This window comes from Otolemur garnettii, unplaced genomic scaffold, assembly GCF_000181295.1.
Source record: "Otolemur garnettii isolate 467f Iridium unplaced genomic scaffold, OtoGar3 scaffold00072, whole genome shotgun sequence".
In the NCBI taxonomy this organism is placed as follows: Eukaryota; Metazoa; Chordata; class Mammalia; order Primates; family Galagidae; genus Otolemur; species Otolemur garnettii.
This window is the reverse complement of record NW_003852467.1, coordinates 4310453-4330314: the sequence shown is the minus strand read 5'-3', so window position 1 is coordinate 4330314 and position 19862 is coordinate 4310453. Positions and strand designations below refer to the sequence as shown.

General features: G+C 35.8%; 1 protein-coding gene across 1 annotated transcript in view; it reads right to left on the bottom strand.

Moving 5' to 3' along the window:
• The window catches only part of DMD (dystrophin), a 2307273-nt gene that overhangs the window by 1816544 nt on the left and 470867 nt on the right, over positions 1–19862 (bottom strand). The gene's annotated exons all lie outside the window — the stretch shown is intronic.

Below are 19862 nucleotides of genomic sequence, written 5' to 3'. Positions count from 1 at the left end.
GGGCCCTTGTTCTTTCTATATTATTATGCTGTTTCCTTGGCTTTTTATCCTTCCATTTGATAATCTTTCAAATATTTTACTTTCTTCTGTCATATGCTTCCAAATCTTTTAATTTTCTTATTAAAAGCCTACAATCCCTTCACAAGAGACCATTCCCAGATATTTCATCACCTGAATTATCTAGAAAGCCCTCATTCGAATATCCGTCATAGGTGTATATTGAGAGTGAAGAAACCTGAGCTAGGAATTGGAGCACACAATAGTAAACAGACAGACCCAGACTCAGCCTCTATGAAACTTAGAGTCCACAAGGAAAAACAAGTATTCCTAAGAGAGAATACTACATACAAGTACTAAACCATGTAACTGTGGGACCTCCACGTGATTATGAGATCAGGAAATACTTTCCCCAAAATATCAGGTTATGGGTCTAAAATTAGCCTTTTGGTGATTGGACTCTTTTCATCTACTCCTTGGATCACACAAACAAACTCTGAATCTGACACATGTTGAGAAAATCAAAATAGTCTTTCATTTCCAGGCAAAAGACATCCTTGACACTTCCAAGATTAAAAACACAGAAGGCAGACTGTTCCTACAGCTGGTAGCCATGCCAGTGAAGTCCTGTCAATGCCTCTGTGCCTCACCTAGAGAATGGGGATTCCTGCAGGCCGTCCACAAGCCCACCTGTATGCCTAGCTTTGGGAATCTACCCACATATGTGCTCTGACAAAGTTAACTCCAAGTTATTCTTTTAACATTCTACCTAAATAGTGCTGTTTCAAAATTCCAGGAGAGGGCAGTGCCTGTGGCTCAAAAGAGTAGGGCACCGGCCCCATATGCCAGAAGCGGCAGGTTCAAACCCAGCCCTGGCCAAAAACTGCCAAAAAAAAAAAATTCCAGGAGAAAAGGAACACAACATAAAATACTAACATGCTGGAATTGTTAAAAAAGAAATAGCTTTAATATAAATTATATGCTAGTACTTCTTAAAAGAATAGTGCTATTTTTATGAAACTTGAAGAAAAAGTTTTTACTAATAAAGAAATGACTTTGCACTTATGCTGTCAAGTACTTCATATCTAACTTAGATTAACTTGGCATTTTGAGTAAAGTAATAAGTTGTTTAATTTTCTTAAATTAAATGAGTATATACAATGCCTTTAAAATTATGAGGTTATTTTCAGGAGCAAAATTTTAGAGTATATCTGAGAAAAGTATGGCTTCTAAGCTTATCAATAAAGAATCTTTGACATTGCAACATGTCAGGTTTTTATGGAGACACAGTCTCACCATGTCACCCTTGGCAGAGTGCCATGGCATCATCAGAGCTCACAGCAACCTCAAACTCTTGGGCTTAAGTGATTCTCTTGCCTGAGCCCCCCAAATAGTGGGGGCAACAGGCACCTGCCACAATGCCCACCTATATTTTTGCTGTAATTTTCATTGTTGTTTAGCTGGTCTGGGCTGGGTTTGAACCCGCCAGCCTCCGTGTGTGTGGCCGGCACTGTAAACACTGTGCTATGGGTGCCGAGCCCAACATGTCAGTTTTTGAAGAAAATAAAATGTATTTAGCTGACAGAGACACTTGTTCTTATGAAATATATAGAGATTTAGATAAATGGATAGATAGATAACGTCTGTCAAACTAGAAAGGATGTAGGTGGCAAAATGTCATTCATCCAAAAAGAGGAACAGAAACTTGGAAATTTCAGGCATGTCTTGGGCTACAGAATAAAACATGAACCCCAAGGCCATAGAGATCATATAGTATTCAAGATGCAAGAACCATGCTTGGGCTTTGAACAGAAAGTCTAGCCAGATGTCAATAGACAAATAAGATCTTGCTTTCGGTTCAAACTGAAGCACACAAACCATGGTCTTTTGTGAGATTCCCATTAGAAATCAACAACCAAAATGGTGAGGGAGTGAAGTTCTGTAGGCTAGTCAGAGGCCTCCTGGGGCACCTAGTTGGGACATCTAGAAAGAGGACACAATGAAGTGTAGAAGTGTAGAAGAAAAGACAGTTCCTGGTGTCCTATATAATTTTCAAAAATCATAGAGTCAATAATATATTAAGATCACCATTGAAATCCAACTCTTATTTGTTACATCCACCACGTCGTCTGACAGAGTGCTTCTCAGAATGTTCCACCAGAACATCCTTTCAACGAACCACAGTGAATGAATTTACCCTGGAGTCGGGTAGTATAAATTACACAGTGACTGCAGGTTCAAAATTTCTGTGAAAGCATATGTTATATGGTAAGAATTCATTGACGTTTTGCCTTCCTCTCCTTGGATATTTGCTTTAATGTCCAAGTAATTTTAAATCCTTTTGAGTAAAATCCCACCCCTTTCCCTGAGTGGTCTAAAGTGATTTTCAATGAAATGTTCAATATTTAGCCTGTAACTTCACAGACCATCAGGCATTCAGTCTTATTCTCCCTGGACTATGAATACCCCAGGGAAAGCAAATCATCTCTTTTCTCTTGGATGGCTCTTATTTCTTGCCTTGCTTCAACCACCTATTCTATGGAGTTATAGACATGAGATAGCAAAAGTAGCACAAGTTTCATAGGCAGAAATTTATCACTTCTGAAGTCTCCTGTTCACCCACTGTGCTATCTTAGACAAGTAAGGGCTTTAGCCTTTCTGAGGCACACTTTACTCAATGATAAAGTAGGGGTTGAAATAATATCACCTCAGAGCACTCCTGTGAGGTTTAAATGAAATAAAGTAGGTGAGTTATCCAGACTTAGCAAATCATATACAGTGAAGAAATACAGGATGATTTTTGTATTTTATTCTTCTATTATTCTTTGTCAACATTTCTTGCTTTGGCCACATTTTAGGTATGCATCAAATTATAGCATGTTATCGAATCTTCTAGAAAGTGCAGAGCTCACCAAAAATGAGCTCTGTTGTCTCTTAGTTTGGCAGCCCGATGAGAATAGAAGTCAAGGGCAGAAGGTCTCATTTCCTTTACAATTACTAAGAGTAGTCAATGTGGATGGTGCAGGGGAAGCACTTAGTGGCTTTAAGCTATTTCTGTCTTGTTCTTTTGACAATTTTAAAATTAAACATTCTTTTGTTTTCTTCCTTTTTTATCTTCAACATCTACTATGTCTTTTTGTTGCAGGTGACATTTTATGTGATGAAAAGAGCAATTTTTTTTCTTTAAAATTCCATCTTTAATGGAATTCTTTTCAAGTGCATGAAAATTATTTTTCAAACATACAAAACAAACATACAAAACTTCTTTGGGCCAGGGGACACTGTGGGTCTCTATCTTCAATCCCTTTTATGATAAACAGTTTCTTTATCAAGTAAACTTTGAATGTTTGCTATTACTCAGCAGTTTAATGCATTCACTTAGGTATTGTTTTTTTCATCAGTAACCCAAAGAACAAGATGAAACATAAAATGAGACAATAATTCTTCCCCACCATTACCAGCATAAAATAAAGAAATATAGAAGCACAGGTAATGTTTAAAAAGAAATTCAGATAGGTTGATTGGTAGGTGGCATTACAGAAGTGGGGGGGAAATGAAAATTAAAAAACAAATTGAGAAAAAAAAACCCAAACAAACTGAGAAGGGTACAGAATGCATTTTTAAAAATGTTTAAATGGCTTCTAATTTTCAGAGTTGTGTCAGTCTTTTAATCTGAAAATATAGAGGGATCAATACAATGTTTCTGTAGAAGCCAAACAGCATGGGGATAATTTAGCATCACCCGGTTACAGAAAGGTCAACCCATGGACATATCAGTTGCTTAGAAAGTGAAGATACAGCTCGGTGCCTGTGGCTCAACTGGCTAAGGCGCCAGCCACGTACACCTAAGGTGGCGGGTTCGAATCCCCAGCCCGGACCCGCCAAAACAACAATGACGGCTGCAACCAAAAAAAAAAAAAAAACAGCCAGGCGTTGTGGCGGGCGCCTGTGGTCCCAGCTACTTGGGAGGCTGAGGCAGGAGACTCGCTTGAGCCCAGGAGTTGGAGGTTGCTGTGAGCTGTAATGCCACGGCACTCTACCCAGGGGGACAGCTTGAGGCTCTGTCTCAAAAAAAAAAAAAAAAAAAAAAAGAAAGTGAAGATACTTGGGTGGTACCTGTGGCTCAAAGGAGTAGGGCACTGGCCCCACATGCCGGAAGTGGTGGGTTTGAACCTAGCCCTGGCCAAAAAATATAAATAAATAAATGAAAGTGAAGCTACTTATTTGTGATTACAAGTCTCTGGGCACTAGAAACACCAAAAGTATTGTAAACAACAACAACAAAAAAAAAAATACGAAACTGGGGATTCAGAATTTATTGGTGATTATTGCAGACTAGCTCCCAGGAAAATAAGGCAAAACATTGTAGTATAAATCGTCATCAATCACAGATGTTTACTATGAATTGGAAAAAGTATAAGAAAAAGTTTTATTGCAGAATCATACACATACAGGAAATTACAGTTGTCTTAAGTGTATAGCTTTGTATTACCGGCACCCAGATAAAGAAATACAATATGATCAATACCCTGGGTGTCTCCTCACACCCGTTCTATGTGCCAACCCCCAAATATGACTAATACACTGAAAATTATCATCATGGCTGTGACTGGAAAGAAATCTCTCAAAAACAGAAAAATATCATTAGTTCAGTATTTCATTTTAAGACTTACACAGAGGGATGTTGGAAAGGAATAAAGTCACATTGATGAAATGTATTTACAAAGCACAAGAAGGTGATGTAATATTATGAATAAGAATGTTTAGTCTGTACATGTAATGACCTAGTTCAAATCCCAGCTATGTCATATTCTAGCTGTGTGATCTTGGGCAAGTAACTTAACCTCTCTGTGCATTACTGTTTCCATCTATGAACAAATGATGTATTATTTCCTATGTTGTGGTGATGGCTTGAGGATCTAAATGAACTTAGAGTACTGCTTTCTTTGGAAGATAAACTTAAATGTTAGCTTTTATGCATTTATTCCATTTGTTAAAAGCAAATAATCTATGCTTTCCATAATGCACATTGTAATATTGGGCTCAAAGTAACAGAAGGGACCAATTGAAAATATTAATATGAAGATTAAATGGCTTAATAAATGTAAGCTATCCAGCATATGATGCCTGGCCTAGAAAATGCTGAATTAACCTGAATCTCTCCTTCCTCTCTCCTTTTAAATATCATCTGGAGGTGAGAGTCACCTGGAGGTGGAGTGCACGTCTCCTTGGAAGGTTCCAGGGCCCTTGTAGGACTTGTGTAATTTGAAGGGAGTTTAATAAGGTATTTTTTACAAAGATGAGGGAGAGTAAGACAATAACACTGGAACTAATAATAGAAAAGTGTTATTATTTTTCCTGGACTCATAAGAATGACGAGGAGAGTGGTTACTCGTCTCAACATAAAGATAACCAAAAGGACCACTGACAGGCGCTTTGATACTCGGTGATGAACAAGGTCAGCCTGCAGTGAATGTAGGTGCTGTGGCCTTTCTTGTCATTCTTCCTCTGATCTCCTGTCAAAGCTCTCATTGGCCAAATCCAACTGAAGGCCAGAGGGCAAGAGAGTCTGCTGATATAGTCCATAGAGTTCAGCCTCCCAGGAAAGAAAAAGGTGGAGAGTGGGCCCAGGGAATAAACCAAAGACATCCAATGCCCCCAGACATGGGAACAAATTTCCTTTGAGTCCAAGAATCAGTGTCAGGGATGTTCATGTCAGGAAATAAATGAAGGACTGAATGTTCATCTCCAGGCCTCCTCTATTATTTCTATCTCTGGTAATGTTATTGAAAAGAGCCAAATGTATCACTAGGATATATCTTCTTTTCTAATGGTAATATCAAAGAACTGGAATGTTTCGTGGGCTTTAACAGAAGAAAATTAACATATATTTATTCATCATCCCTTAGCATCAAATACATTTAGAGAGTTTGCTGTACTACAAACTGCACTAAAATCTGGCTACAAAGATAATCAAGGAAAAGCCAAGTTATTCCTTGGAGCTAAGAAGTGCTCAAGAGCTAAGTTATATACTCTAATAGTATTACAGTCTCTCTAGATACAAAATGTTATTTGGCAGTAACTGTTTGTAAAGGATAATCAGCAGGACCCAATGTGTATGTTATACTATTAAGCACACAAGGAATGAGTCAACCAGATTGCACATTAGAACTTTCATCAGGAACCACACAATAGTTAATGGAAATCAAGTCATTATCAGGAAATAGTCTGTTATGAACCCTGAAGTCGTTTTCTTAACCAAAAGTCAGCATGGTCTATTGTCTGATCAGATCTATCTTTAACGTGCTTTATAATAAAACTGAATTCTTAACCTAGGCCTGAATTCTTTTATTTGTAAATTAGGGCAGTACTAATTTATTTTAACAGGTATTCTAAAACATAAATTAGTAAAATTATGACAAATGCTTTTCTAAAATAATTCACAAATATTTATTTTAAAAGTTATGGAAGGCTTACCTTCCATGATTGTAACTAATTATACCACCTTTAAATGTATTCTATAAATTGAAAATTCTGAAAGCTAAATCCATTTTCTCATAGGCATGTGAATTGCATTTGAGATAGGCCGAGATGAAATTGGACACTAGTTATATTATATTTCAATGGCTGCTTTTGTGACAGCAACAACCCAGTATAAGGTTGGCAAGATGAAGGAAGCAATTTGTTTCAAAGCATGAAATAATACCCTGATTCTTGAAAAACAAACAAAAAAATTCAAATGCAGAATTCACTCTAAAGTATTTGAAAATTGCAGCTTTTGTTAATTAAATTAAAACATGACAGCAAACTCCCGCCCCCAAAGCCTAGAATATATAAGTTAATGAGATTAAATGAGATAGTTATAAATAGAAGGGAAAAAAACCTACTATATTTAGTGTAGCCATTTCTTGAAAGATCCACTCCAACATGCCAGTTACTTACTTGAAAGTCTTCCATGTGAGATTCAGTGTGGTTACAAGGTAAAGAATGTACCAGGTGAGAGCAAATGGGCCTTTATTTAAATTACACTTCTACTTTTCCCCAGCTATGTGAACATTGATAAATTCCTTAGCACTTTGCTTATTTTCCTCATGTGTCAAAGGAGGGGGATAGTTAAATTACTCAACTAAATTTCATCAATAATTAACACATGCATCATATTGTCCTGGGCACTGGAGAAAATTGGAAGAAAAATAATAAACAAACAAACCAAAGACAATATTGCCACTATATTCAGAACTTTTGTTACAGATTAGAATGGATGCACTTAAGCAAATACTACCTATAATTATAGCACAGTGTTACAATCCTATCAATAGTGGTGTTGTAAGCATGGTGCTGACAGAAATAGAAGCGATATCATCTTCACTGGAGAGAATAACAAGAGAAATCCCTGAGTGAATTTTCAAGATCTCACAGGATACCAACAAGTACAAGTAGAAAGGAAAAAACTATGTCTAGCAAAGGTAACTTTAGATGCTAATGATCAGATAAAATGTATGACCCATTCAAGTAAATTTTCCAGCCAGTTCTTGGAGCATAGGGTCCATAAAGGGATAGAGGATGATGAGACTAGAAAGGTGTGGGAGACCACATCAGAGAAAATTGACTTCATTTATCACCCGAAAGAGCTTAGGCAAGTGTCTGATGGTTTTCTGTTTTCAAGCTTTTAAACCGATTATGTGCATTTTGACCATATTTTTCACTTTAATATTAAGACTGATATTTTAACATAGTTAGCATCATTTAGGGGAAGATGAATATTGCCTCTCTTCACAGGCTATTCTTGTTTGGAAATATTACTTCCCAGGGGAACCATTATGTCCAGGAGCAACTTCTCAAAATGGTAGGTGAAGTGCAAAATTGGGCCAAATATTTTATCATTTCCTGAATCCATACCCTTTGCACTGTGGCATTGTTGCTCCTCTCACCAAGAGATGATGTCTATATCCCTGCTTCTTGAGTGTTGAGTGACTTGCTTTGACCAGTAGAATGCAGTTGAAATGATGTCATTTCTTTTTCAAATGAAGGCCTCAAAGGGTTTAAATACATTTGCTTCCTCTAATATTCATTCCTCTGCTTTTGCCACAATGGCATGTCTAAGCCAGATCTCTGGAGGATGAGACATGTAGAGCAGAGCCAAGTTCCCTTAGTTGTCCCAGATGTGGTCATCCCAGGCTGGCAGACATCCAGTGGGAGAACTCAGCTGAAATCAGCAAAGCCACCTAGTCAACTCCCAACTAACAAGAGACACATGAGTAATCCCAGTAGTGCTCTAAAGAACTGCCTGGCAACTTGCATATTTGAAATAATATGCCTATTGTTTTGATTTACTGAGTTTCAAGGTGGCTTGTTACACAGCAATAGCTGATACATGTCCACATATGAATGTTTGTTTCTATACACAAGAAAGATGTCTGAAAAATCAAACTCCATTATAAAGAAGAGTACATTATTTCCAAAATATCATTTTATAAAAAGCTCTTGGAATTTTTGTGAAAAAGCATTTGTAGCTAGAAAAGATTATTTTATTGTTGAAATTGAAGATGAACTAAATGTCCTAGTTTCTATGTAGAGATGTGACTCAATGAATGCTGTGGAAAAGAGCACAGTCAACATACTCTACATAGCTCTTCTAATGCTATTTCATAAAAAATAAATAATTAACAGAGCATGAAGTTTTTTAATTGTCAGCTTAGTGGGGGGAGGAAAGAGAAATATAATAGTGTCAACCTTAAAATATTTCTAATGTTACCTTTTATAAAATGTGGTTTTTAACTCCTCTACTGTGGTTATATATTGGAAACACAACACAGATTGTATTTCTTACTCAATACATTTATTTGAAGTTCACTTGAAGAAGTAAAAAAAAAGTTGGTGGACTTTATGTTTTCTCCCATTTTTACACTGCTGTCACGTTAGATAAAAATTCCTGTTTATCTTATTTTCTTCATTATAAACTATAATTTCCGGTGATTTATTATTCAGACATTTCCAAAACAAAAATAGTGAATCAAAAAGAATTATCTGTGAACTAAAACTGTCATGTTCAGTTAGTGATTCTAGAAAAATGTGTTTTAAAATAAATTAAGCTGAATAACTGCCAAAGGAAAGTAGTTAGGTTTGACTTATTTTTTCTTTAAAAAGTTCAAGAGAAAATTTTAAATTGCCCTGTAAATTAATTAGATTATCTTAATAGGAACCTATCATTTCAAAAATAGAAAAAAATTATGCTTGTAATTTTTTAATAGAAGTTTTACCAGGATTTTTCTGTTATTACATTACTTAACTATGAAAGGTGCCTAGTTTAGTGATTCATCTTTATGAACATTTGTTAATCATGAACATTATTGTGCAAAATGTTTGATTTTAAGAAAACAGCAACTTTCTCAAAATATTACTGAGAAAAAAGGAAACTGAAATAACTTTGGTTTAAGAATAGGTATCAAGTTGAAAAGGGAAACTCCCTAAAATAGCTATTAATTTTTTTTGTATTGTTTGAGATTCATTGAGGGTACAAAGAATTAAGTTACACTGATTGCAGTTGTTAGGTAAAGTCCCTCTTATAATTGTGTCCCTCCCCCAAGAGGTGGGCCATAAACCATAACCCCCATCCCTCTCGCTCTTCCCATCTCCCAGTTCCCTCATTCCCCTCCCCCCACTTATATTAGATAATCTATAGCCTTCATATTAGAATTGAGTACATTGGATTCTTGCTCCTCCATTCATGTAATGCTTTACTAAGAAGAATGTGTTCTATCTCCATCCAGCTTAATACAAAAGATATAAAGGCTCCATCTTTTTAATGGCTGAATAGTATTCCACGGTATGGATATACCACAGCTTGTTAATCCTTCCTGGTTGGTGGACATTTAGGTTGTTTTCCACATTTTGATGATTGTAAATTGAGCTTCGATACACAGTCTAGTGCAAATGTCCTTATGATAAAAGGATTTGTTTTTCTTCTGGATTGATGCCTAGCAATGGGATTGTCTAATTTGAGTTCTTTGAGGTTCTCCACACTTCCCTCCAAAAAGGTTGTATTAGATTGTAGTCCCACCAGCAGTGTCAAAGTGTTGCCTTCTCACCACATCCACACCAGCATATGCAGCATTGACACTTTGTGATGTGGGCTATTCTCACTGGGGTTAGGTGATATCTCAGGGTTGTTTTGATCTGCATTTCTCTGATGATCAGGGACAATGAGAATTTTTTCAAATGTTTGTTATCCAAGATACAGAGAAGGTTCTGTTCATATCTCTTGCGCAGAGGTAGATGGGACTGTTTACTCTTTTTCTGTTGATTAATCTGAGTTCTCTGTAGACTCTAGTTATCAGCACTTTGTGATATTGAAGGTATCAACTTTTTAAAAGTTTAGGGCTCACTCACCTCACCTACCCTTTGCCCCTTCAATTTAAATATTACCTGGAATACATTATCTATCTTGTTAGTGAACTTAGCTAAAATAAGAATTTAAATGATAAGCTTTAAATAGCTTTAAAGATGAAGAAAAGTAATTTTACTTGGTTTTGAAAGGTTTCTTCTAATTTTAAAACTAGTAAATGTTTAGTTTATGAAAAAATATAGAAGAATAATAAAAAGAAAAAATATCAGATTCTTACCATTCAACTTCCATCAAAATATTGCTGTATTTTCATACAGTGTCCCTTCAATTGCTACATAAGCACATTTGAGTCAAAGTTTGCATTATTTTGTATTTCTATTCTTTCTCTTCCTCCTTCAGTGACTCTTCCCAGCTTCCTTCTTGATTCTCATCTTCTTTCATCAAAATGCTAACTTTGAGTGGTTCTTAATTAACCTACGATGTTCTATGGATTTTATAAATATTACTAAACTTATTCTAATATTAGGAGAAATTTTATGAAAAATACTTTTTTCTGCTTTTTAGAGATAAAAAAATTAAGACTTAGAGATCTTGAGTACATTTACCAAGGTATTTAACTCAGATTCAAATCCATTCTCTCTGACTCTATAGGCTGTAGTCTGTCTTCATCCCTAACCCAATACTTCATTTATTTTGTTTATTGATTTCATTGAACCTCATATGATGAACATTTGCTTGCATGATTAAATAAAATCTTTAAAACTTTATTTGGGAAAGAATGTATCATGGTGAAGCCTGCACATTTCTTTTATTAAAAAATAGACTCTCTTGTTTCAGACTCCTCTCAATTATAGTCTCATTAAGGGATTGCTGTCATGTGTACATGTACCTTGGCCTGTACTGTCAATGCTGGAGGCTAAAATGTGCCCATGTTTAAATCTAAGGTGATGGACTAGATGGCTGTCTAAATCCTGCCATTTGGTAGTTTGCAAATCCTAGTCAACCCTCTGGGTATTCAGCATCAAGTAGCAGTGGGAATTATCCTGATGTTCTCATTTATGGAACATATTCAGTGTGGTACAAGAGTTGTGAGAACTGGATTTAGAAGTTCTTTATCAAAAGCTTATTTTTGTTATTTATGAGTATCGACTATTGGTAATTCTGTCCATTTTTTGTTCTCTCCTTAAAATACTTGTGTGTAATTTCATGAGAAAATAAATAGAAATTGATTCATTAATGCATGTATAAAAATACAAGATACTCCACGTTATCTACTTTAGTTCACAAAACAAGCACCATCATTTTATATAACACTTCAGTTACTACCAACAACCTTCTCATCACCCAATTTTAACAACTCCTTAGAGGTACTTAAAAAACATATGTGATCATTAAAATGGGTTTTGCTTTTCTTAATGCATTCTTTAGTGACTCAAACCAATTTGAACACAAATTAATCTTTAAAAAACTACCGAGCATAATAAGGGAAAAATGTCCATGATAATGTGCTATGATATTTTTGTGTTTTTATGTGTGATCCAACATAAATTGGTTGAAGAAAAATAACAGTTCTAAAATTTCAAGGATAAATATCTGTTCCGTTTATATAAAATGGATAACTCATGTCAACAATAAATGAAAACGAATCAAAGTGATGCAGAAATAAAACACTCATACTTTTACAAAATGCTAAAGGCAATAGTAAATGACAAAACTTGCCAGTACTACCTTCAATACCTGAGATGAAATTTCTGTTGCCAGTTGGAGCCAGACTCTAATCAACAATGAACTTGGGCCACAATGTTGTTTTTAATCATTGACTTGCTTGCTTAATTTTTATAAATTCTTCATACCACATCCTACCATCATTAAAACATCCTTCTCTTGGTTCCTTGCTGTAAGCTTTGATCTCGGATGTAGATAGAGCCACCAACCTGCAATCTTTTCCCGTATTTCTACTATTTTCCTCTTGGTTCATGTATATCTCTGCTTTACCAATCAGTTAATCACTGGACTCTTTTTTTTTCAATGTCTTTGAAAACTAGGGTATTTTGAACAGTTGTCTTCATGCCCTCAGTCTCGGCTACTCTATCACAAGCTCTCCTTACACAGAATTTAATCTTTGTTTTCATTTACCTGCTATCATAACAGGATAAAGTTGCCACTTTTCCCCTTCATACTTAATATCATGTGGCAGGTTTATACTTTGACAGGGTAACTAATGTCTTCCCCCAGTCTTGGAACTATATATGTGTACCTCCCCAAGTACTAGTTTGTTACCATAAGAATGCAAAGAAAAAGATACCAAGGTTTGTATTTCTAAGTAATTATAAATATATAATGAGATAATTATGAAGTGACAGCCTTTTAAATTCTAAGGCAGAAATACGGATATTTTCAAGAAGATTACAGGATTACAGGGCCTAACTGCTCCTTTCCAAGGAAGTGAAATTTAAGGTAAGATCTGAAAGATGGTGTCTAGTCATACTCCTTAGAAGGAGGAGTAATAATAGAATTGCAGACAGAGGAAACAATATATACAAAGAGAAATACTGGGCATAGTGCTAAATTGAGTTAGTGTCAAAGAAGCAAAATGTGCTCTTAAAATAAGTGACTATCTGCCTCTTTGGATTTTTTTTTTTTTTTTGAGACAGAGTCTTACTCTATTTAGGTAGAGTGCTGTGGTATCACAGCTCACAACCTCAAACTCTCTAGCTCAAGAAATTCTCTTGTTTCAGCCTCCTGATCAGCTGGGACTACAGGCATGCACCACCACACCCATCTAATTTTTCTATGTTTAGTAGAGACAGGTTGCGCTCTTGCTCAGGCTGCTCTTGAATTCATGAGCTCAGGGAGTCCACCCATCTTGGCCTGTGAGAGTGCTAGGATTACAGGCATGAGTCACTGCCTCTTTGGACTTTAATTAATTCTTTTCCTTCCTCATTTATATACATATATTTATACACATAATTTATACACATACATTAATATTATAGCAATAATATACATAATATATATGTGTGTGTATGTATATTATATATATATAATGTCAGGCACCATGCTTAACTGTTAAAGAATCCACCTCAAAACTAGGCTCAGGACTATGCTTCTTAGACTATAGTGTACATCAGAATCACCTGAATAAGCCTGTTAAAAACTGCATGTTGCCAAGCAATCCTGCTGCAGTTACACAGTGAATTACACCTTCAGAAACTCAGTTCCACCACTGATTGTGTGACGTTGAGTACATCAAGGCGCTTGTCTGAACATTCATTCCTTACATAGAAATGAAGTAGGTTACACTGGTTCTTCTGTAAGGACACTCTCAGCCCTCACCTTCTCTTATTCTATGTTTAGACTCTAAAGAATGCAAGGGGGAAAAAAAGACACAAACACAATGAAACTGTAGAAGTGAAGAACATTTGCTATGAATTAGCAAACACCCATCCTTGGGCTTACCAAAAGTAGAGACAGAAATGAAATCATGATAGGTTACCTAATTGTTTGTTATCAAATAAAAAAAAAGGGACTTCATCTTAGCCTAAACCTTAAGACAAAGGTTTTCAACTTGAGGTCCATGGGGCAAGGAAAGGAAGTTCACAGCACTCCTCAACTCAGAAAAGAAAAAAAAATCTTTATGCTCTATAATCTATCATATAATTTTATAATATTCTTTCCCTATCATTTAGGCATTTAGGCATAATTAAAAATACTTGAGATTTTGTCACAAATAAAAATCTCAATTATTACTATTATTTTTGCAGTTTTTGGCAGGGGCTGGGTTTGAACTTGCCACTTCCAGCATATGGGGCCAAAGCCCTACACCTTTGAGCCACAGGCACCACCCTCAAACATTTATTTTTAATCACATGACACCCCTTGTAACTGTCTTCCTATGCTGCTTATGCTGATCACTGTCTGGAAATGATGATGTCTCTTAATCTCTATTCTACATCGTGTTAGTTAACGCATTAAAAACAATCACAAATTTATTTAATATTTTAATAAGTATTTTGGTACAACTGGCTTTCTTTGCAACTTTATGTATTTGATATTATGTATTTAAAAAATATTCTAGAGAGATGTCCATAGGATTCACTAGACTCCTAATGAAATCTATGGTACAAGAAGGGTTTAGGAATTGCCTCGGATTATCCCTATTTCTGTGCATTCTCCAATTCATTAATGATGGCGATCTAATGGGCTTTGCTATTGTGTATGTTGATATGGATTTTATAGGATAAGGTCTGCCATGTAATTTTTCTTTAACTTCTTGATATTGCTTGAGAAGTTTTGTCACACAGTTCAAATACTGTTCTTAAAAAGAAAACCATCATTGATTGAATTTATGGATGCTATGTGAAATACGTAGTACTTATAGTGGTATATTAGTTTGTAAATGGAGAACAAGTGTTATTCAAAGCCCTTAAAAATGATTGCTTTAAAATTTGCTATATATATATATATATTTATTTATATACCAGTCAGGAGTTATAATCTAAACTTGAAAGTTCAAAAATAACTTTAATAAGTTAAAAAAATTCTCCAGTTCTAGAGTTTTATTTTAGTGTGGGGAGGAGCCAGTAAACCTGCTTTCAAATTTTAGTTTAGATCTGAGGGGTGAGGACAATATGTGAGTTTGATGTGTTGAGACACGTCGCTAAACCACCACTGTGCTCTTACAAAATCACCTATTGACCCTTAGTTTGTCCATCTAATAAATGGGGATAATAACAGTACATACCTCACAAGGTCTTTATGTGCAGTCAATTATTCACATAAAAAACTTAGCAGAAAGCCTGGTATACAGTAATTGGGCAACAAATGTCATTATTATTATTATTATATTTTATGTAGCTATGATCTCTACCTTCCCAAACTTCATAGTGGATTTGAGGCCATTATGAAAAAAAAGTATATAAAGCCCAAATATGAAATATAAATTCATGATATAAAAAAATAAAAAGTAAATAAGAATAAGTCTACATTGCAAACTCCTGGCTAAAGAAAAACATAGGAATTAGGCTCCAAACCAACCTCTGGGCTCTGATATCCAGAGAATCAAGGCAAACACAATGAATTATGTTACTTTCTAAGACTAGGGAGGCATTTTTTAAGGAATGTTTCATGGAGAAATAGCCTAAGAAATGAATTTTTCTTAAAGAATGTATGTTCCATATTCAAAGACTCTTTCTTCAAATATGCTACAAATTCTAGGCTTTCTTTGAGAACCGTTAGTGTTAAGTAACTTTTTGAACTAGTTTAGCAAAACCAAAGAGTAATAATTCTAAAAAGATATGACAATAAACCCCTTTTCACATAGTACCTATTAATACTGGAGAGATTTAATTATTTGAACATTACTTGGGAAATACTGGTAGAAAGCATAATTGTTTCTCAGTAAAACAAGTTATCAAACTTACCTTTTAACTGGTCTTCACTATAAAATAAATATATTATTGGGATCTTTGCCAAAGTCCAATTAATTAGCAAATAATATGTATATAGAGTTATAAATACAAAAGTATTTAAAATACTATAAGGCAAATAGATACAGAGAAATGTAACCTGCGTTCATTATAATGACCTGAATTAAAATATGCCTTAGATCAGAATTTCTCCAAATTTGTTTGCCCATGAACCATCTGAAAATGCTGTCAAAGTCCAGACTCTGATTGACTTTAGGCCTGGATTTGAGGTCTGGGGCGGGGCCTGAAAAATCTGCATTTCTCACAAAATCTCAGCTCCTGCCGATGCTGCTGGACTACAGCCCACCATTTGAGTTGCAAGGCTTTAGTCTATTTCTTACTTACAGCAGCTCCCATAGCCAACTTTTGCATTACTAACAGTGGCAATCTTAACAGAAAGTATCTTCCGATACTACTTCACAAAAGAACAGATAAGCTCTTCATTTGTTCTTAAGTCTTCATTTACCCATCACTGAGGGTAGAACATTAGAATATAGTTCATTTTTAGAGGGAGCTACAGTAAGACACCACGTGTAAGAGTAAGTTGTTCTCTGATGTTCTTACGTGATACAAAATTGGGCTTAAACATGGAGACTACATGGTCAGCAGGAGTCTTGAACTCTGTCTGCCATCAATTGTACCCTGCCAAGCTGTATCTCCTTTCTTTCCTGAAACTATAAGTCTTTCTTGCTCTCCTGGTTTTCTTGTGCCATGCTTTCCTTCTTCTGCCTTTTGCTGGGAGAATCACTGATGTGCTCTCCTCCTGCAAGATATGGATCACTCAATACCTGAAGGAACTCTGAGAAGAGGAGGCCATGATTTATAGCAGCAGTGATGGACTAGAGATGCCTGCAAAAATTCTTTGGTACTTCTTCCATCAGGAGGCAGAATCTAATTCTCCTCTCCTTGAAGCTGGGCTGGTCTCAATAACTTGTCTGACAAGGAAAATGCAGCAAAGGTGATGCTAAAGGTCTTCCAAGATTAGATTATGACTAGATTATGACTTTGACTCTTTATGGATTTCTTAAAATACTCACTCTGGGAGCCTTAAGCTGCCATGTATAAAAACTGAGTATCCTGAGATCACCATGCTGGAGGAGCTATGGGGATGTGCTCTGGTTGACAGACCCTCCTGAGGTCGTCCTCCCAGCCATCCCCACAAAGGCACTGTGCATGTCATTAAAGCGGTTCATTTGTCTTGCATACTCCAGACCAGCCCACACACAGCTTGAATACTACCAGGTGACACCACATAGAAGAATCAACAAGCTGAACCTGGCCAAGTTCCTTAGCTATAAAATTATGAGGTAAAATAGATGTTATCTTACATCAATAAATTTGGAGTGTTTTATTATATAGTAATAGCAAACCTCCCTATTACAACTAGTATCCTCTGGAATGGAGGCGCTTCCTTGAATCTCTGTCCTTTAGACTTAGAACTTGATATTCAGCTCTCTCTATGGATACTATTTGTTGTTCCCTGCCTCTGTTTCTATTTAACAGATTACCTGGTCTCTAAGCATTCAGTCTCCTCTTCACTACATTTGAATTTCCTCAGTCCCTCTCCCTGCCTAGACTGGGTTTTCTTTTTACATCCAGCTTCACTGCTATAATCTTCAGATGCTTTCAACCTGCTATGAGAAAGTCCTTCAAAAGTGCTTCCAGGCCAAGTTTTTGCTCTCTTCTTTTTCTGGAAAGAGTAGATTTTTGTTATCTCTGCTCATTTATTTGCTTCTAATCTCACTTTAATCTGATGCCAGGCCTCGTTGTTAGCTCCAAAAATTGACTGAATGACTCTTGGATGAAGGAATTCGTGAATGAATGGATGAATGAATGAATTATAGGTTATGGTCTACCACTCCACTGTAATTGTTCTTCTAAAATTAATCAACACAATGAGAAAAATGAATAGTGTTTACTCATACTCTAATTAAATGTCTATGAATCATTTCCTGTGGTCAATGTAGTCACCTGCTGCTTCAAAGCTATTTCATTTGTCACTGCCTCTGGAACCATATGCTCTTCACAATTTCCTGCGACATTTCTGAGCAGCTCTTTGCTGGCTTCTTTTTTAGCAACACTTACTTTAAATGTAAAATCTTCTCAAGATGTGTAGTTTTGGGTCCCTTTTTCTTTTAGCTGTATACTATATGTTTGCCATCTCATCTGCCACCATGGCGTACAGTATATACCGATGACTTCAAAATCATTATCATTAATTTTGATATCTTGCCTGTGTTACCTCCTACCTACCATACCCTATCTAATTCACACACTGACCTCCCTTTCTCAGATCTAGAGGTACATTTGATAAGAACTGTTGGACATCCCCAAAATCCATGCCCTTGGACATTCATTCAACACATCAAAAACTATGTATCCTAAATAGAACTCATGACTCTCTTTCATAATTTTGTTCCTTATCTCTATTTCTACCTTTATCCAATGAAACCACCATCCTTAGATTATTCAACCATGAAAAAGTAAGTCATTTTCTACTCATTTTCTTTACCTCCTTGAATCACATCAATACTAAGCCCTATCAATTTGAGATACAAGATGTTCATTATAATAAACTCTAAAATGGCATCCCTACGTCTTTAAGTCCCAAAGCCTGACCACTGTCCTATTCAATCTACAGAAGATACGCAGAGTTATATTTCTAAACCATGTTTGTAATCACTCCAAACACTGTTGCTCACTGGTTCTTCCTTATTCTTCAGATTCCATTCATTGTGCTCTATCTTTAGTGTCCTTCCCCTTTACCAACACTTTTCTTCAAGGCTGTGTTTTAATATATTCTTCCGTAATGCCCACCTGGCTCACCATTCCTTCACCACTAACTCCCCACCGGAAAAACAAAACAAAACAAAACAAAACAAAAATTAGTCTCCCCCACTGTTGTGGTCCCTCAGCTGTTTGTACATGTCTCTGATTTAGAAGTTATTATCTGACTCAAATTAAAGTCATTGTGTCTGTTTCCTCACTAGATTGAGAACTCTTGGCTTTAGAAATCAATCTTCATTTTTACTTCCTATTACAACCAGCATCATCTACTGCACATAGTGAATGTTCAATTTGTTGAATTTGGAGCTGTTGAACAGTTCATCAATTTTCAGCTACATTCATTTTTCTGACTGAGTTGTACCAAGGGGGAAACTAATTTGCACTAAATGGGGAACATTTCAACAGCTTACACTACGAGTAGCACTGTTTTAATGCTTTCATTGAACACAGGCATCTCTTTGTAGCCTCGAGGTACATTTAAACTTTAAGATAAAAGGTAGATTCTGTCAAAATGATTTAGAAGCAATAACATTGCCAATCAAAATCAAATAATTAAGATATACACAAATGCCACAAAGCCTCCACTAAGAGAAATGGAAGGGATGCCAGTGGAGAAGGGTGATATTTAGTAATCACCACCTCCTTTTCCCCTCTAGCATTTGTTCTGATGCAGAATCAGTCTTAAGAGATTTGTGCAACCAGATATAAGCAGAGAAATACTATTACGAAACTCACTTGACTGATTTCAACATCCCCGATTTGGTAAAGTCATATAAATTAATACGTCCGACTGAAAGGAACTTTAGAACTCTTGTGAACAAATGATTAACTGTGCTCTTTGGAACACTATCTTGTCACATAAAAATGTAAAGTTTCAAAGCAGGAAAACTAACATTTGAACAAACAGCTTCTTTAATCAAGCTGCCATTCCGAATTGTTTTCTGTTTCTATTAGGAAATACTTTTTTTTTCTCTTATAATTCTAGCTGTAGTACAAATCAAGATATTTCAAAATTAATTCTTCAGATAGTTGTTTTAACATTAGGTCAATGTAATCCTGTGGAAGTTATTGGTTTGAAGATTATAGCAAAAAAAATTACCAGAGTCTCATCTAGGCCCACTCAGATCTCATTAGCCTTTCCAGGGATCCATCCCCCAGCTATATTTTGCTTCTCAAAAATCTGCAACTGCATTCCTGTCTTCAGGCTATTAAAGCTGCTTTGCCCCAAAGAGCAGAGATCTGAAGCACCTTGGTGTTTATATCAC